Source organism: Acomys minous (assembly GCF_964271855.1).
Source record: "Acomys minous genome assembly, chromosome: 10".
Taxonomy (NCBI): Eukaryota; Metazoa; Chordata; class Mammalia; order Rodentia; family Muridae; genus Acomys; species Acomys minous.
In genome coordinates, this window is record NC_140491.1 from 3685036 (window position 1) to 3706747 (window position 21712).

Below are 21712 nucleotides of genomic sequence, written 5' to 3' on the forward strand. Positions count from 1 at the left end.
AACAAAAATCCCCGTCTTTTTAGACCTTCCAACTCCTATAACTTGTGTTTATGAACTTCAAACACCATCCTAGACCCTACAATATGTTCTTAGGTCCTAACTACTTAATCTTCTGCATCCTCAGACTTTACATAAAATTTACATTTTTTTTCTTATCTAATTATTTACCATCAGACATAGTAGCTGATTTCTTGGAGCAGTCACTGTAAAGAAGTTCTTTTAGAAAAAGGCATAGTAAAAAGTTGCTTTGCAATCTGTTTTCTGAGTTTGGTCACAAGTAGACTGTATCTAGCACTAGTGGTAGCAGCTTTGGAGAGTGAGGCTTGAGGCCTGAGTTTTGCACCGAAGAGGCCTGAGAAGGCAGCTGAAACCTAGAATTTTTGCTGTTTAACTGCTAACTCTTTTGTTATTTTAGACTTTAAACCCATCTGAGTCCTGAGAAAGATAAATTTTACATGAGTAAACAGGAACTGCAGAGCAAGCAGCTTCTGAATTTGCTGAACATCATACAAACTTAATGGCTACCTAGACAGTCAGTCACCCAGGCTTCCTGGGTGGCCAGGTGGCATCTGTTTTTGGCCATCAGGCCCAGAAGACTTTCTTGTGGAGCAAGAACTCAGGGGGATTGTCCTACCTTATCTAGGAAATATGGGTAAGTCAACTTCCCAGTATCCTTTCTGCTCATGGTTTGGACAGCATGCTGTCAGCAGTGAAGGTAAGGGCAGTTTATAGCTCAGTGGCCAGCTTTGCTACATTGCAGCAAGCTCCAGGCAGGGTTCTTCTGTGCCTGTCTTTGGAGTGGATTAGGTGCTGTTAGGAGCTGGAGTGTATCAATTATGAAAATCTTTTTTTTTATTTTTAATTTGTTCACTTTACATTCCAATTGTAGCCCCCTCCCTCATTTCCTCCTGGTCCTTGCTTCCCTCCCCCCCCCCCATCCCCTGGGCCTCCTCCCCCATCATCTGACCTCAGCCTATCAAGTCTCATCTGATCGCCTGCATCTGCTTCCTCTGTGGCCTGGCAAGGCTGCCCCATTTGTTTTTATCAAACAGTTAAATGGCATTTTCTGTAGATCTTTGAAGTGTTTGAGGACCATCTATCTTTCTAAAATATATTTAAATAAATGTTGTCTTTAGCTATTTACTTTTTGCTCAACTTTGAAAAAGCATATAAGGAAAACACATAATTATTTTGGTAAATACTCATGATTGTAAGTATAGTTATGAATATATTTTGGAGGTTTATTTTGGGGGTTTTGAGACAGGGTTTTTCTGTTTAGCCTTGGATATCCTGGACTAGTTTTATAGACCAAATTAACCTGTATGTTTTAATTATTTTAAACAGTTTATAATACATTAATAATGTCGTAGTTTTTGTATGATCAGGTTTAAGCTAAAGGCAGTTTAAGGACAGGAAAAGGTTAATAGGTTGAAAAAAATATTAAGGAATTTGACTGAGGAAGCCACTATCACAAGATCACAAACAGATATTTCCAGAAATGCATACATATTAGACAGACAGATAGACAGATAGATGGGAGACAGATGGATAGATAGTACCTTAAAATCAGTTCTGTAATTTTATTAATAAAATATAAAGAATGATTACAATGTAGTATTATTATTTTTCTTACATATACATTTATATTATTATACGTATATACAATTCACTAGATATAGCAAGAAGAACCACTAAGTAATCAAGAGTTACAAAAACGTTACAATCTTAGTGTTTTGGCTATTTGTATTTGGCAACCTTGGAGCAAACATCTTTCCTTTCTTGGTCAGTCTAAAATTTTGAACGTAAATTAATTTCTATTATACCTCATTTTATCAACTTAAAACATCTATCTAGACCTAAAAACACCTTAACCACTAAATAACTAGGCTTAATTGTTAAACTAAACTATCTAGTCTTCAACCCCATTCTGGCAGGTGTAAGATGGAATCTCAGTGGTTTCCACTTTCGTTTCCCAGATGATTAAGGATGTTGAGCATTTCTTCGAGTGGTTCTTCTCCCTTATATATTTCTTTGTTGAGAATTCTCAGGTTAGCTCTGTACCCCACTTTTTAATTGGATTGTTTGATTTGTTCTTGTTTAATTTATTCAGTTCTTTATATATTTTGGATATTATCCTTTTGTTGGATTAGGTTTGATGAAGACCTTTTTCCAATCTGTAGTCGGCTGTTCTGCTCTACTGACAATACGCTTTGCCTTACAGAAGCCTTTCAGTTTCATGAGGTCCCAATTGTTGGTTGTTGATTTTAGTGCCTGAGCTGTTGGTATTTTGTTCAGGAAGTTGTTTCCTGTGCCCACAAGTTAAAGGCTAGGCCTCTGGGAGCATATAGGGGTGACTATAGCTTAGACTCCTTTATCTTTCTTTCTTAGGTTTAGAAATAGAGGTTGAAAAGAAAGAAGGGGGCATACAGAAATATATAAGGATGATAAGACAAAAGGATTATTGAATCTACTTCTCAACTTAAGGTCTTAGTTGATACTCACAAGGTTGTTTTTAATTCACTGGTATAGAACATTGTATATTCACGTAAAAAAAGTTTACTTTTGATACATTGGTGTAGAATTCAAACTAAAGATTATTCTTCACACACATTTTCTATATGTATATATATAATATATTTATACTCTAATATGAGGTATTGTACCCATACAACTCAAGTAGAATACAAGGTTTTTCCTCCAATAATTTGAAAGTGATTATACTCTGGGTGCTTGCCCAGCGCAGAAACAGTTTTCCTGCTGTGACGTGAGCGGGGCGGAGCACTCAGTTATACTCCAGGTGCTTGCCCAGCGCAGATGCAGTTTTCCTGCTGTGACGCGAGCGGGGCGGAGCGCTCAGTTAGACTCCGGGTGCTTGCTCAGCGCAGACACAGTTTTCCTGCTATGACGCGAGCAGGGTGGAGCGCTCAGTTATACTCTGGGTGCTTGCCCAGCACAGCCTTGGTTTTCCTGCTGCGACGCAAGTTGGGCGGAGCGCTCGCTTCTACCCTGGGTGCTTGCTCAGCGCGGTCTCAGTTTCCCTGCTGTGATGCAAGCCTGGTGAAGCGCTCACTTTTACCCTAGGTGCTTGCTCAGCGCTGCCACAGTTTTCCTGCTGTGACACGGGCTGGGCGGAGTGCTCAGTTATACCCTGGGTGCTTGCTCAGCGCAGCCTTGGTTTTCCTGCTGTGACGTAAGCTGGGCGGAGCGCTCACTTCCACCAGGTGCTTGCTCAGTGCAGTCGCAGTTCTCCTGCTGTGGCAGACGGTTCAGGCCCTGAGAAACTAGCTGAGCTCGACGCGTGGCTCAGGTCCAGTATCCCTGGCTGGACTTAGCAGGGGACCCAAAAGGTTGTGGATACCTTGGCCTGACCCAACAATTATTCAGAGACCCAGAATGATTGCAGGACCCACAGCAAAGGGGAGCTGAGGATCACTGGTGGTGAGAGCCCAAAACTACAGGGATAACCTCCTGCCATCCACACCAGTGAAGTATCAGGGCTTCCAGCCTATGGAAATCGTGAGAAAACAAGTGAATCTATCATCAGACTCCCTCCACTCAACTCTGGAAGTTACCCAACAAAAACAGAGACGGCAAGATGTCTAAGGGACAGCGTAAAAGCATTCGCAAAAAACCCCAAAACAACATGACGTCTCCAGTTCCCAGCTATCCCAAAGAAAACAACCTGGAGAACTCACATACAACGGAAACACAAGAAAATGACCTCAGGTCCTTGGTAATGAGGATGTTAATGGAGGAAACAAATAAAATTCGAAATCAGATGCAGGAAGAAGCAGCAAAGCAGGTGTGAGACATAAAAGAAGCACATAGAGTGGAACTGGAAAATTTTCAGGAAAATATAAACAACCAGATGAAAGAAATTAAAAAATCTGTTCAAGATATGAAAATGAAAATGGATTCAATGATAAACACACAGACAGAAGAAAAACGAGAACGTGAGGCCTCAGAGAAGAAGGCGAATGACACAGTGCAGAGCTTTTCTAACAGAATCCAAGAGATGGAAGAACGAATCTCAAGTCTAGAAGATACAATAACAGACTTGAAGCAACCAATAAAGAAAATGCCAAATCTGGAAAACTCCTGACACAAAACATCCAAGAAATTAAGGACACCATGAAAAGAAGAAATCTGAGGATAATAGGCATTGAAGAAAGAGAAGATATCAGACTCCAAGGCCCAGGAACTCTTCTCAGCAAAATCATAGAAGAAAATTTCCCCAATCTAAAGAAAGAGATGCCTATAAACATACAAGAGGCATACAGAACACCAAATAGAATTGACCAGAAGAGAAAAACTGCCCGTCACATAATAATCAAAACACAAAACATACAGAACAAAGAAAAAATATTAAAAGCTGCAAGGGAAAAGGGCCAAATAACATTTAATGGCAAACCTATCAGAATTACACCCGACTTCTCAGCAGAGACCATCAAAGCCAGAAGGGCCTGGACAGAGATCATGCAAACCCTAAGAGACCACAGATGCCAAGCCAGACTACTTTACCCAGCAAAACTATCAATAAACATTGATGGAAAAAACAAAATATTCCATGACAAAACCAAATTCAAACAGTACCTATCCACAAATCCAGCTTTACAGAAGGTACTAGAAGGAAAACTCCATCCCAAAGGGTCAAGCTACAATCAAAACTACTCAGGAAATAGATAACTATACCATGGCAAAAACACAACTACACAAACGCTCAACTGGAACCAACATCAAAATTAAGACTCTTAATAGTAACTGGTCGTTAATATCTCTCAACATCAATGGTCTCAATTCTCCAATAAAAAGACACAGACTAACTGAATGGGTGCATAAACAGGATCCAACATTCTTCTGCATTCAAGAAACACATCTCACCCATAATGATAGGCGTTACCTCAGGATAAAAGGTTGGAAAAAATATTCCAAGCAAATGGACACAAGAAGCAAGCAGGCGTAGCCATTTTAATATCGAACAAAATAGATTTTCAACCAAGATTAATCAAAAGGGATGAGGATGGACACTTCTTACTCATCAAAGGTAAAGTCAACCAAGATGACATCACAATTCTGAACATCTATGCTCCCAATACAAGGGCACCCACATTTGTAAAAGATCTGCTAAAAAGGCTTAAACCATACATCGATCCCCACACAATAATAGTGGGAGACTTCAACACCCCACTCTCACCGAAGGACAAGTCATCGAAACAGAAACTAAGCCGAGAAATAACATCATTAACCAATGCCATGGGTCAAATGGATCTAACAGATATCTATAGAACCTTTCACCCAAACAAGAAAGAATATACCTTCTTCTCTGCACCCCATGGAACCTTCTCCAAAATTGATCACATTGTAGTTCACAAAGAAAGCCTCAACAGATACAAGAGGATTGAAATAATACCTTGTATCCTATCAGATCATCATGGGCTTAGGCTGCAATTCAACAACAACAGAAATAACAAAAAGCCTACACGTATGTGGAAACTAAACAACTCTCTGCTAAATGACACCTGGGTCAGGGAAGAAATAAAGAAAGAAATCAAGGAGTTTCTGAAATTCAATAAAAATGAAGGAACAACATACCCAAATTTGTGGGATACATTGAAAGCAGTGCTAAGAGGAAAATTCATAGCACTAAGTGCCTTTAAAAAGCATTTGGAAGCATCGCACATAAACACCTTAACGACACAACTGGAAGCCCTAGAAAAAAAAGAAGCAGAAACACCCAAAAGGAGTAGACGTCTGGAAATAATCAAACTCAGGGGTGAAATTAACAAATTAGAAACTAAGAAAACAGTCCAAAGAATCAACAAAACCAAGAGCTGGTTCTTTGAGAAAGTCAACAAGATAGACAGACCATTAGCCAAACTAACTAAAAGGCAGAGAGACAGTATTGAAATCAACAAAATCAGAAATGAAAAGGGAGACATAACAACAGACACTGAAGAAATACAAAGAATCATAAGATCCTACTTTGAAGGCATATATGCCACAAAATTTGAAAATCTAAGGGAAATGGACGATTTTCTTGATCAATTTCACTTGCCAAAGTTGAGTGAAGAACAGATAAACAAGCTAAATACTCCCATTTCCCCTACAGAAATTGAAGTAATCATTGATAGTCTCCCAACCAAAAAAAGCCCAGGGCCAGATGGCTTCAGTGCAGAATTCTACCAGACCTTCAAGGGCGAGCTAATACCGATACTCTTCAAGCTACTCCAAAAGATAGAAAGGGATGGAACATTACCAAACTCATTCTATGAGGCCATAGTCTCATTGATACCTAAACCTCACAAAGACTCAACAAAGAAAGAGAATTTCAGACCAATTTCTCTGATGAACATCGATGCAAAAATATTAAATAAAATACTTGCAAAACGAATACAAGAGCACATCAGAGATATCATTCATCATGACCAAGTAGGCTTCATTCCAGGCATGCAGGGATGGTTTAATATATGGAAATCCATCAATGTAATCCACCACATAAACAAAATGAAAATAAAAAACCACATGATCATCTCTTTGGATGCAGAGAAAGCATTTGATAAAATCCAACACCCATTCATGTTTAAAGTTTTAGAGAGATCGGGAATACAAGGCACTTTCCTCAACATAATAAAGGCTATATATAGGAAGCCAATACTCAAAATCAAAGTAAATGGTGAGATACTTAAGGAAATTCCTCTAAAATCAGGAACAAGGCAAGGCTGCCCACTTTCTCCATATCTCTTCAATATAGTACTCGAAGTTCTAGCCAGAGCAATAAGACAACATAAGGAGATCAAGGGTATTCAAACGGGAAAGGAGGAAGTCAAATTATCCCTATTTGCAGATGATATGATAGTCTACATAAGTGGCCCTCAAAATTCCACCAGAGAACTCCTACAGCTGATAAACACCTTCAGCAAATTGGCTGGATACAAAATTAACTCAAAAAAGTCTGTAGCCTTCCTATACACAAATGATAAGCTTGCATAGGAAGAAATTAGGAAAACTACACCCTTCACATTAGCCACAAGCAATATAAAGTACTTAGGAGTTACTCTTACTAAGCAAGTGAAGGACCTGTTTGAAAAAAATTTCAAAACCCTAAAGAAAGAGATTGAAGATGACATGAGAAGATGGAAGGATCTACCTTGCTCATGGATAGGGAGAATTAACATAATAAAAATGGCCATCCTACCAAAAGCAATCTACAGATTCAATGCAATCCCTATCAAAATACCTACACAATTTTTTAAAGACATTGAAAGTTCAATTCTGAACTTCATATGGAAAAACAAAAAACCCAGAATAGCTAAAACAATCTTGTACAATAAAAGGTGCTCTGGAGGAGTCTCCATACCTGATCTCAAACTGTACTATAAAGCAATAGTAATTAAAACAGCATGGTACTGGCACAGAAACAGGCTGGTTGATCAGTGGAATCAAATCGAAGACCCAGATATGAATCCACACACATATGGTCATTTGATTTTTGACAAAGAAGCCAAATCCATTCGATGGAAAAGGGATAGCATCTTCAACAAATGGTGCTGGTCTAACTGGATGTCTATGTGTAAAAAAATGCAACTGGACCCATATTTGTCACCTTGTACAAAACTCAAATCCAAGTGGATTAAAGACCTCAACATAAAACCAGAGACACTAAATCACTTAGAAGAAAAAATGGGAAAGAGCCTGGAACATATTGGCACAGGAGACAACTTCCTGAACAGAACACCAACAGCCCAGGCATTAATGTCAACAATTTATTAATGGGACCTCATGAGGCTGAGAAGCTTCTGTAAGGCAGGTGACACGGTAAAGAGAACAAAGCGACAGTCTACAGACTGGGAAAAGATCTTCACCAACCCCACATCTGACAAAGGTCTAATATCCAAAATATATAAAGAACTCAAGAAATTAAATACCACCAAACCAAATAACCCAATTGAGAAATGGGGCATGGAACTAAACAGAGAATTCTCAACAGAGGAATATCAAATGGCTGAGAAACACTTAAAGAAATGCTCAACCTCCTTAATCATCAAGGAAATGCAAATCAAAACAATGCTGAGATTCCATCTTACACCCATCAGGATGGCTAAGATCAAAAATTCAAGTGACACCACATGCTGGCGAGGATGTGGGGAGAGAGGAACACTCCTTCATTGCTGGTGGGAATGCAAACTAGTACAACCACTTTGGAAATCTATCTGGTGCTATCTCAGAAAAATGGGAATAGGGCTTCCTTAAGACCCAGCTATTCCACTCCTTGGAATATACCCAGAAGATGCTCCAGCACACAGCAAGCAAATTTGCTCAACCATGTTCATAGCAGCCTTATTCATAATAGCCAGAACATGGAAACAGCCTAAGTGTCCATCAATAGAAGAATGGATAAAGAAACTGTGGTACATATACACTATGGAATACTATTCAGCTATTAAAAACAAGGAATTCCTGAAATTTGTGGATAAATGGATTGAGCTAGAAATGATCATAATGAGTGAGTTAACCCAGAAGCAGAAAGACTCACATGGTATATACTCACTTATATCTGCATATTAGCCCAAGGGGCATGTCCCACGAAAGCCTTCACTTACCAGGAAACTGCGACAGAGGAGAGGACATTCTAGTGGGACTCTAGATGAGAGAATCATGGGAGAAAGGCAAAGTAGAAGGACCCAGAGTGTCCTAGAATCCTACAAGTAGAACATTATGATAGGCAGATTTGGGCACAGGGGTCCCGCTCAAACTAAGGCACCAGCCAAGGACAATACAGGCGGTAAACCTTAAGCCCCTACCCAGATCTAGCCAATGGACAGAACACTCCTCACAGTAGAGTGGAGAGTGGGATATGACTTTCTCACATAGTCTGGTGCCTCACCTTTGACCATGTCCCCTGGACGGGGAGACCTGGTGGCAATCAGAGGAAGGACAGGAGGTTACCAAGAAGAGACTTGATACCCTATGAGCATATACAGGGGGAGGTAATCCCCCTCAGGAACAGTCATAGGGGAGGGGAATACGGGGAAATTGGGAGGGAGGGAAGAATGGGAGGATAAAAGGGATGGGATAACCATTGAGATGTAACAAGAATAAATTAATAAAGGAGGAAAAAAAATAAACTCAAGAAACCAAAAAAAAAAAAAAAGTGATTGCGGGCTGTTTAGAATAAGTAACTTATACAAGTTAATTGTTAGTTGATCAAATCACTGTCAGGTCAATTACTAGTCTATTTATATCACAAGCATAGACATCTGAGGCTTAACAGATAGATAAGATTCTATAGATAGATAAGGTAAAGTAGTTAGATATGGTCCTCAAACACCTCAGAGAGGGTACTTATTTTAATGACAAAAAAATTAATCTAAAGAGGAGAAAAGAAAAAAAGAATTCTTGAAGGGAAAGTGTGGTTTCCTTTGAATTCATGCCTCAGATGTTACCATGGGAACCTAATGCCCAGTGTGAAAGAGAACTTTCTTCCAGCCTATGGTAAGGAGGTCCATCAGTACTGGCAGCTGCAGAAATCCTGCTGTGATTAGTGGAAAATGCTCATTTGCTAAAGTGCTGGTTATGAGGGAGTGACTGAGATATTGGTGAGTCCTCCCCAAAGAAGCCAGAAATATTATCCATATAGTTTGATCCAGTTATCAAGATTGTATATTCTCTTTCATGTTTATTGACAATTACTAAACATTTCCTAAGACTGTTTTACAGACAAAGGACATGTTTGAGGATACAGACCCCCTTTATAATGCCTACTTGACCTTTGCTATTGCAAGGGGCACATCATATGTATCCTGCATATCACATTTTTCACTTGATACAGAAAATAACTTCACAGAAACATTTCAGTAAATGAGATGAATTTTCCTCTTTAAAATACATCTGATTATTGTGAAGTGGCTAAACATTTATTTCTTTTTTTTACGATTATAACACAATCACCCAATCTCTCCCTTCTCTTTTCTCCCTCCTAAGCCTCCTAAACCCCCTCCTTGCTGTCTCTTAATATTATTGGTGTTTTTTTTTCATTAATTTCTGTGGCACGCATATGTAAGAATTTTCATGTATATGTAAGAATTCATATTTATTCATATATATGATTATTCCTAAATATAACCTGCTCCCTGTCTGGTCTGGATAATGTCTCTTGGAAAATGTATTCAGACCTCACAATTTTGAATTAGATAACCAGTTGACATGGTCTTCCTTTGGGAAGACTATTTCTTCTGTTTTCCATACCTAGTATTTGAAAGCTTCTCTGTTCTATGAAATCATGGATATTGAAAGAGAATCTACAGCCACTACTTTACTAAACCAGAATAATACTTAAAAACAGTCTACACACGTGTGTCTTTATATTCACAGATAAGGCAGTCTTCACTTCTCATCAAGAAACCTTCCTTCCAACTGCCCAGGACTGGAAGAATCTACACACCCACTAATTGACTAAACCAGTAAAATACTCAACCACATGCTATAAGCATTCATCCTTATGCCCACAGATAAGTGTAATCTTTACTCATTATAAAAAAAATTCTCTTTGCAACAGAGACCACTACAGTAAAGCTCAATCCATTAAAATTCACCACTAAGAATCCCAGTCCCAATGGATACGTCTATAAACACTTCCATACGTAAAAGTAAGAAAAACAGTAGAAGAAGAGGCAGAAAGATAAGAAACAGAGGACCAGGGACTCCAATATGATGTTGTATCTCCCCCTATCAGAAGCCACACTCATAAAGTCTCACCAACATGAATATCTAACCATGAGCTGAACGACAAAGACATCAATGAACATAACAAACTGCACAAAAAGACACCACGAGGTGTCAAACTTACACAAATAACTATAGGCAAATGGGAGTAGGAGAGGAGAGAGGGCAGAACACACCAATCAGTTGTCTAGCTCCAAATGGTCATCCAGAAACACATATATAAAGGTAACGTTCCATGGACTCAAGAGGTTATATTTATGAATATATATGCATGCAATAAAATTTGTGAAAAATAGGTCATGAATTTGAAGAAGATTAGGAAGAGATAGTAAGGGAGGATTCAAAAGGAGGAAAGAGAACAACCACAGAAATGAAGAGAGAGAGAGAGAGAGAGAGAGAGAGAGAGAAACTTATTTTTGCAACCAATTTATTCTTAAATTCTATATGAGTTCATGATGGCAAACAATTTTGTGCTTTGGAGAAAATCTGTTAGCACCATCCAGTTTTCTTTAACATAATTTAACATGCTTAGGAGGATTACCTACTTGAGACACATTTTGTGTAGTTGCAATCATGAACAGTGGCAGAAGCCGCCCTTTCTCTACCACAAAAAATAAGTATGGCTTTGGACATTTCAATTTCACACACCCAATATTTCTTTATCTTTAAATTAATGGTTATTCTAATAATAAAGCTCTACAGAATTTTTGAGAAGATCTAAATTTTAATATAGTAATTGGAATTTTTAAAGTCATCTCTTCAATCCTGTATCATCCTTAGGTTACAGTTTCTTTTGATAAGTAGTCTATTGTTGTCATAGCAGAAATGTAGTTAGACATAATGAAAGTTAATTAATGAGGATAATTGTTATACAATAAAAATTTATTAGAAAACAAAACTAGCAATAAGGCTGTGTTTAGCCTGTAAGATATACTTTAGGAATGACAAGGGCAATCATTTAAACTAGTGTGTAGCTCAGAATAGGTGCTAAATTACAGTTAAATAGTTTAAGCTGTGTCACATATGGTTGACTGTGATTTAAAATCAATAGAACACTTTGCAACAGTCAATATACCTTCAAAAGTAGTCACTCAGAGTTATCATGATACTTAGGAAAATACACCATTAACCATATGTGTGACTTTTTAATTTATCTGTGCCACAAAAGGCCACACTAATAAGAAATTTCTGTGAAGATGAATGTACTTCAACAAGAGCTAAATGCTATAAAATAGGAGAGATGAATGTTCCCAATCAGTGATCATAAGTCTTTCTGTAAATATTTTTAATGTATTATTATATCTGAAGAATAGCATCAAAGAGTAAGAACACAACATGTAACAGTGGAAACCTAATATCAGATGAACTGAAATAGAATCAAGACCGAGAGTCATAATACTTGGAGGGGGAAAGAAGTAACGTCACCCAGCGTATAGTTTAGTACACAAAACAAGCTTTCAATGATGCTGATGATTCTACCTGAGCCTGCGCTTCAGGAGCAAAACATGGGAGACACTTGAAATTCTAACCATCGATTGGCAGCTGGTGGAACTGCAAAGGACCAATTAAATAGCTCTAATAATAACACTTCAGTTTGAAATCTTCAAGGTTTAAAAGGCTAGCATACCCTATTTCCCACTAGGAAGCTGCTTATGTGCTGTTCTTTAATGAGACAATATCAAGATTGCAGTTTACCAAAACAGCCATGAGGTAGCTGTCCACATCAGTCATTCAGTCTCAAACCAACACGATCCATACATTTCGTTACAAACACAACTCTCCAGTGTACACCATATAACAGAAAAGTAAGTTCAAAAGAAAGCAAGTATCAGCACTGAACAGCACACAGGAGTGTTCTTGAAACAAAATTTATTGACAGATAAAGGTCACAAAAACATCTGTAGTGGAAGATTAAATTTTCTTTTCATCTGGAGCAATTGCTTCTCAGGATACTTTGGTGAACCCTATATTCAAATTGGTTGAAGTAATAATGGACATTTGAAACATTTGAAGATTTTTCTACATGGGTGTTTTTTAACTCATCTGTTGGGCACATACTTGCCAATGAAGCTTTCATGCTTACTTTGAATCATGACTGCATATTTCCAGAGATGCTCTAGTTTCAATGTCATCCTGTCAGTGAGGAGGAACCAGAGTAAGGCAGTCTTTGAAAATTTGTAATCTTGCATGTTAGTTTGTGAGTTGTTCAATCACCTATTGGTTTCTAAATGACTATTCATTATTATTTACTCTAGGTCTGTTCTGTGCAAAAGCCTGATATATAAAGAGAAGTAGACAATTTACACGAAGTAAATATATCTTCATTAACATGAACATAACTCTTATTTTATCTAGAGAAGGCTTTGTTCATGTCTATTTCATGTGAAGATCTCTCTTTCAATTTTAAACATTCCTCAATTGGGAAAATAGTATATGAAGATGCACTTGTTATTCTTAGATGTCACCAATATTTTACTGTCTACGACTCGAAGCACTCCTTGTTCCTCATATGTTTTATATTAACAAACTTAGAAATAACCATGTACTAATTATTGAAGCATCCGATGAGATTGTTACTCTCTTCCAGGTATTAAAACGACTGTCAACTATCACTGCTCATAAGCAATTGCCTTGGATTCTGACACTGGCAAGTTAAGGGGCTTTGACTGAAATTAGAAAATTAAACAGAAATGACTGTCAACGTTGGCTGGCAAACAGTTTTGGCATATGTCAAAAGCAAAAACAAAAACAAAACAAAACAAAACCTGCGCACCAGTGTGAGATTTGAGTTACCACGCACTGTGTGAGTATGGGACACTAAGCCATGATCTGGAAGCAGCTGCACTTCTCACTGAGACAAAGAAAATGATATTCATCTTTGAGAGGCATGAGAAGAGCAGGTTTTGAAATATTTGAAGTCACATAATGTGGAAATTGAGCTGGAAATAAACCAGTCTACATTGACAGACAAAATGCCTTGTCCGTTGCTGTCTCCCAAAAGTGTTTCCTCATACCCTGAATATTCCGTAAATGAAACCATGAGTCTGCTTTATTTTAGAAAATCTCAAAATACTTACAGCAAACACGGTTCTAACTTTACAAATGAAAAACTGGACACATAGAAGAGTGAAAAGAAAAAGACTCACATTTTTTGTATGAGTTATATAATTTATAAGTTGATTATAAAAATCAAAAGAGGATATTTGTCTAATTTTTCAAGTTCTGATGGTTATAGTTTAACACATAATGATACTATGGCTGAATCTTCTTTCCAGTCTTCAGGGACATGATTTTCCTCAACTTCCACGATGAGATCAGATCTTTTGCTATTACTTAGAAATTCTGCTTTATATCTGAGGTATGTGGGAGAGTGGAAGGGAAAAGGGGGCAAGGGAGAGGGAGGAGAAAAGAGAGGAAAAGAAGAGGGGGTGAAAGGGAAGGAGGGGTGAGAAGGGCAAAGGAGGGGAATGGAGAATTGAGAAGGGTAAGAGGGGAGGAGAGGAAGGCAGGGAGGGGGAGGACAGGAGGAATGAAGAGAGAGGAGAGGAAAGACTTACGGTGAGAAACAGAGTCACAGAGAAATAGGGAATATTCAAGAGCTCTGAGAGATAAAGGATCTACCAAGCACACAAATTATATTTTTGAAATATTGTCATATACTCAATTTCCTTCTTTCTAACCTGAATTTAAACAACTGCATTTTAAGCAGTCTGTTTTTAACTAGAGGCAAGTAACATAGAAAAAAAAAAGAAGGGACAATCCTATTATGAAAAGAAAATAGTTTTATTAAAAATTGTGGTGTTTAAAATGGAGCAAGACTTCTGAAAGGGGAAACATTCCTGGGGCCACTAACTGTTCTTAATAGTAACCAAGGAACCTGCATCTGGCTATTGCAATCGGTCATGGTTAAAACCATAAAGAATTTTCATATTCCCCAAAATTCACTGCAATCCACTAAAGAACACCCACTGTCCCAGTTCTTGAGGGTCATTAGCATGCTCAGCTTTTTTATGCCTGGAATCAGGGCCGGTGTGAGAAGCAGGAAATAAAACAGACTACAAGGCAAAGCAAAAAGAAATGCAATGGTTCTACCAACATCAAAAAAGCTGAGCAAACAGAATGTCATAAAAAACAAACAAACTGTCCCTAAATAGAATGTTGCCAGAAAAGCACATATTTTTTGTAACAGTAATATCTGTTGAAATGATATCTGTGCATAAAAATGTCCTTTCCTACTTTTAAGACAGCAAATTAATGCCTTTCAAGTAAAAAATATCAAACAATGTCTGTCATTAGGTGTCGTTAGGAATACAATTTTTCTACCTTGAACAACAGAATATAGCTCCTCTTATGTCAGAACTAGTATCAAAACTCCTCGCTGGAACGTTTGAGTAGGCAAATCTTCATTCTTTGCTCCTCATTTCATCTTCTAATAGTGATTCATAAGTTTAAGAACAATTATTTGAAACTTTCTGACATAGTAAAAAATAACGCTGAAGATTTGCATTATGGTACTTAAAAACTATGATTCAAAACTGGTGTGTCAGCCAACCGAGGTGGTGAGCGCCTGTAATCCCAGCACTCTGGGAGGCAGAGTCAGTAGGATCTCTGTGGGTTCAAGGCTACTCTAGCCTACAGAGTCCAGGATAGCCACGGCTACACAGAGAAACTCTACCTCAGAAAACCTTTAATTATTTAATTAATTAAATGAATAAAACTGGTGTGTTCCCTATCAGAATGGCTAAGATATAAAAGTCAGGTGGCAGCACATGCTGGCCAGGATGTGAAGAAAGGGGAACACTCCTTCGTTGCTGATGGGAGTGCAAAGTGGTATAACCACTCTGGAAATCAATCTGTTACTTTCTCAGCAAACTGGGAATACCTCTGCCTCAAGACCCAGCTACACCACTCCTGGGCATACACCCGAAAGATGCTCCACAACCAAGACATTTGCCCAACTATGTTCATAGCAGCTTTACTTACAATAGTCAGCATCTGGAAGCAACATAGAAGGAAACAGGGAAATTATTATCCGCAAGCCCCTCTGGTCCCTGGTTAGTTGGGTCTGTTCATCTTCTGTGGAGCTTCTATCACCTCCAGGTCCTTTCCCCTTCCTCCCACTTTTCTACGTGACTTCTTATGCACCACCCAATGTTTGGCCCCAACCAGGGACCATGCACAGATGACCTAGGCTGACTACACAGATGTAGCCAATAAGCAGCTCAGGCTTCATGTGGGTCCTCTAGTAATGGGGTGGGGCTGTCTCTGACATGGACTCTGTTGCCAGCTTTTTGGTCACTTCCATCTGGCAGGACTGCCTAGCCAGGCCACAGAGAAAGGGGACACCTGATGTGACTTGAGGATCTGGGGTGGGGGGGAAGGAGTTTCCCCTTTTATTAAGGATATGAGAGGGGTTGGGCAGGAGAGGAAGAGAGGGAAGGACAGTGGGATTGAGAAGAGAGGATGGATGGGGCCAAGACCAGGGTGTAAAGTGAATACACAAACAAAACAAGGAAATCATGAAATTCATAGTCACATGGATGGATCTTTTCTAGTAGCTGAGACCCAGAAAGACACACATGGTATATACTCACATATAAGCAGATTTTGGCCATATACTACAGGACAAACATACTCCAATTCATTGACCAAAGGAGTAATGAGGAGGACCCAAAGGAGGATGATTAAATCTCACTCAGAAGGGGAAATAGAATAAAAAATGGAAGCCCTTGAGGAGAGGGCACAATGTAGGAGAGGCAGCACAGAGAGAAATGAGGGTGGAGATCAGACCTGTGGAGGCGGGGCTGAGAGGACAGAAGGTCTTCAGAGAAAAGAGAAACTGGGTTGGGCATCTCTGTGACAAGCTGGAGACAAAAGTCAGAACAGGCCTCTGGGAGGATATGAGGGAAACTATAGCTGAAACTCCAAGTAGCAATGGCCTCGGAAACTGGAGAAGACACCCTCTAACTAGACAAGACTCCACATCAAGGGAGGAGAACACTAACCCAAGCACAAAACCTTTGATCTAAAACTGACTCTGCCTACAATACATGGCAAGGATAAAGATAGATAGATAGACCAGAGATTGGGGGAATGTCCAACCAATGCCTAGCCCTTCCCAAGATCCACACCATGGAAGAGAGTCAACCCTTAACATTATTAATGATACTCTGCTATGCTTTCAGACAGGCACCTATCAGAGTTGTCCTCTGAGAGGCTCCATCCAGCAGTGGTTATAAACAGATGCTGAGACTCACAGTCAAACATTGGGCAAAGTGCAGGAGACTTGTGGAAAATTGTGGAGGAGGATAAAAAGCCACACAAAACGACCAACAGAGCCAACTAATCAGGGCCCAGAGGGGTCTCTGGAGTCTGAAGCACCAACCAATGACCATGCAAGGACTGGACATAGGTCCTCTATATAGATGTAGCTGATGGGCAGCTCAGATGTCATGTGGGCCTACTAGTAAGGGGAGCATGGCTGTCTCTGACATGGACTGTGTTGCTTGCTCTTTGATTACTTCCTCTTGGCAGGAATCCCTTGCTAGGCCAGAGGGGAGATGGAGGAACTCGGTCCTGATACAGTGTGATGAGCTGAGGTAGGTGGGAATGGGGGGACTCCCATTTTCCCAGGAATAGGGAAGGAAGCTTCATAAACTTCAAAATATAACAGTTTGCGCAGATGTCAGTGCACGTTCAATAGTAGTTGGCTATAATTTCAAGCCCAATATTTAAGCATCATCACAAGTCGGTTTTATTTTCTTAATAATCTGGATAAAATTACTAAATATTTTTTCTAATAAAGTAACATAGACCTTGGATATTTCACATCAATTGGTCATTTCTCAAATGTCCTTGTCATATTTAATGCAATCTCACTGCATCATACGTGCTTTACCAGTGTTTCCACTTCATTTTCTTTAACATATAGTACTATGGCAAAGTCGTATGCTCCTCTGGAATTTATTATAAAGACAACTTTGCTTGTAGCTCTTTAGCTAAACTGTAGTGACTGGCACTTCATAAGTTAAAGCAATATAGTACTATTAAAACTATTTTAGTTTTTAAAAGTAATTTCTATCTAAATATCCATACCTTGAACAAATATTTCTCTAGAAAAAATATATTTTCTAGTTCTTATGACTTTAGATTTAAGTATCCTGCTATAATTTATACTTGAGGTCACTAGTCTTTAATTCATTCTCTGTGGCTATTATTTATTTGAGCCTCATAATTTCGATTGACTTTTTATTTGAATTGTATGGACTTTAGTCTTAAGATTTTTGGTCTATACCAAATTTCAGATTATACATTATTGGCTTTCCTCTTTATTTTTCAAAGATTTTATTTTGGCTACTATAAAAATATTATCTTTTAAATTAACATTTAATTTAAATAGTATATTTTATTCATTTCATGATTTATTTTATATTCATGTATTCTTGGTCATATTTAGGATTATTCCTGTTATTACCTCAAATATTAGCTTTTTATTCTTTATGTTTGAGATTTCTTCCAAATAATAATGTAGAATAGAAATTCAAGTCTCTGAAGAAAGGAATCAGAAGATGGAAAGATGTCCCATGCTCATGTATCAGTAGAATTAACGTAGTAAAAATGACCATCTTATCAAAAGAAATCTACAGATTCCATGCAATTATCATCAAAATACCCACATAATTCTTTACAGACCTTGAAAGAACAATTCTAAACTTCATGGTATGTTCTCACTTATAAGTGTATTTCAGCCATATAGTACAGCATAAACATAATACAATGCACAGACTCAAAGAAGATACGTAACGAAAAGGACCCAAGGCAGGATGCTTAAATCTCACCCTGAATGGGAAGTAGAAAGACAGGTGTAGTGGATGAAGAGTGGGAACAGAAGAAGAAATAAGGGTAGAGACCAGATCTGGGTAAAACCAGGGAGAACGGCATTGGGGGGAAGGAGAGGGAGGAAGACAGAAGGCCTGCAGAGAAATGAGCAACAGTTGGTGGAAGGATTTTTGGGACAAGCTGCAGACCTAAGTCATGGTGGGCTCCCAGGGAGAAATGAGAGGGACTCTAGCAGAGACTCCTAGTAGCAGGAGCCATAGAGACTGAAGAGTAGACCCTCTAACTAGACAAGTCTCCTAGCAGAGGGAGGAGAAAACCAACCCATCGACAAAAACTTCAACCCAAAACTCACACTTCCTACAAGATGTGCAGGGATAAAGATAGCCCAGATAGGACAAAGATGAAGAGAATGTCTAACAAATGCCTGGGCACCACAAGACCCACCTCACAGGAAAGAGCCAACCCCTGACACTATTAAAGATATGCTCCAATGCTTGCCTAGCAGAGTTGCCTTCTGAGGGGCTCCATCCAGCAGTGCTTCGAAACACATGCTGAGATTCACAGCCAAAATTTGTGCAAGGCATAGGGAATCTTGAGAAAATGTCGGGGCAGGAAGAAAAAAGGACCTAGAGGAGATGGGGATTCCAGAAGAAGACCAACAGAGCCAACAAACCAAGCCCCAGAGGGGCTTGCTGAGAATGAAGCATCCCCCAAGGACCACACATGGACCTACACAGCTCACTTCATGTGGGTCCTCTAGTAAGAGGAGCAGGGGATTTCTCTGACACGGACTCTGTTGCTTGCATTTTGATCACTTTCCCTTGGTGGAACTGTCTTGCCATGTCACAAGGGAAGAAAACATGCTCAGTCCTGCGCAACTAGATGATCTGGAATGGGTTAGAAGTGGAGTTCACCTTTTCTGAGGAATAGGGGATATAGGCCCAATTTTCTTAGAAAACATTTTTCATTACGAACTTATTAACCTAGAGTATTTCACTTATAACCCAACTAACCTAAACAATAAGAAAAGGAGATTAGAGAACACAATAACAAAGCTGTAAGGACATCAGTTCTGAGGAACGATTCTCCTGGTGTAGTCAGCAGGATTTCTTCTGCTGGGACCTGGAGTAACCAGAACCTGGAACCTCAGCTGGAGCCCAGAGCCCCAAAGCCTTTCCTTGAGCAGTTCTCTCTAGGAGCTTCTCGAAGTGGAGTGATGAACAGCCAAAACTATCCCAAGTCTCCAAAGACCCTGCCTCTTGTTTTTGGCTCACATTTATACCTCCTCTCAGAATTTGTTCAAGGTTGTGTTTAGGCTGGTTAACAACCAAGCTTCCCTCACGCAGTGGTTGGTTTTCTAAGCGGATAAACATTACCTGCTCTCTCACAAGTCTTTTTCTCATCCCCTACTTGTGATCTAAACATGAAACATGTTTATCTCTCCTTCAAGGGAAGATGGAGGGGGAAAGGGAAGGAGGGTGGGACTGGGAAGTGAGGAAGGATGGGGCTATGACCAGGATGTAAAGTAAATAATAAATTAATTAATAAAAAGACTAAAAATATTAGTTTATAATTCTAAGGATTGCTATAAATCAAAGTTTAGGCCTTGTGTGCTGATATGTCAAGGTAAACTAGTTGTATTATCTGAGAAGTGTCTGGGCAATCTCCCCAAACTTAGCGACATCATAAGAATTAGTCATTTATTAAGATGAATGTGTGAGTGGTGGGGGACAGACATACATGCACACAAACACACAAATAGAGAAAGAGAGAGGATGGTGTAGGGAGGGACAGATGACAGAGACAGGAAGAGGGACACAGAAATGACAGAGATGAGACAGAGAAACAGAGATGACAGAGACAGAAAAAGAGAGAAAGACAGGGAGTTCACTCTATCAGAGACCAGGGATAGATTATCAGCCACTATTTCAAATACTAGATGAAAAAGTCTTTGCTGTGAATATAGTTTTTAATGCTTAGAACTCAATATATATGGGAATAGTCAAACATTCCACAACAAAAAAACTTTTCATTTGAGATCTTAGTGCAAATCTTCATGATACACACACACACACACACACACACACACACACACACACTGAAATATTTCTAATCACCCTTAGAAACAAGAGAACAATCCTGAAAATTGAAACTCAGATTCATATCTCTAAGTTCTTGTGAGTTATTCATACCAGGTAAATGAACTTTAACTCAACATCAGCAAATTGTTGAATAAGATCTCGGTAGTATTAAGGGTTCATGGAACAAGATCAAAGCCAAGGCTCCTTGGGGACACTAAAAGGAAACTTTCCTTTGGGACATAGTGTCAACAGTTTTTGCCCTCTGTAGAGATTGACTTGTGGTCTCGGTTGTAATCATGTAGATTTCTTTTTAGGGTATCTATTAAAATAATATCTAGGTTCAAAATGCATACTTTTATTTCATATTCAGTTCAATATATACATATGTGTGTTTAACAACAACAATAAGAAGTATGAAATATTACACACAAGCAGTAGCACCGTAACAAATGTATACATCAGCTCATAAGGGATACTACTTTCCCCTTTTCCAGTTCTTCTCCTAAAGCTCCTAAAGGCAAAGTCAGGTAGAATGACCTGGTCAGTGCCTAGTCGAGTTCAGAATGGAACAAAACAGAGTCGATCCCCACCCAGCCTGTTTAGCCCTTACATCACAGTGCATCATAACAATGTCAGCAAGATGGAAGGGTATCTGAAATTGTAGTCAGCTATATGTCAAGAGGCAGCAGGATTATATCTCAGTGGTACAATGAATACTTAGGATGTGTGAAAGCCTAGGTTCTTCCATAGGATACAGGAAGGTTATGTGAGTGGTAGAAAGAAATTCAAGCAATGAGTACAGCATTATTCAATAATGACACCTTTTAGTTTGCCAAGGTTGTAAACTCTGTTCATAAGAATTCCAAAAGATTAACTCAAGATACTTATTTGACGCTGGCCCTGATAAATATATTACAGAATATTTACCTCGTGTCTCTGCTTTCCAAGTATTGATAATAAGCCAAAAATGAGACTCAAGGGTTTCTTGCTCGAGAGTCACACTCTTGATTGTAATCAGCTTTTGTGCTCTCATCTCTCCTTGGATAAGTGCTTCTATTGCTATGTAGTTC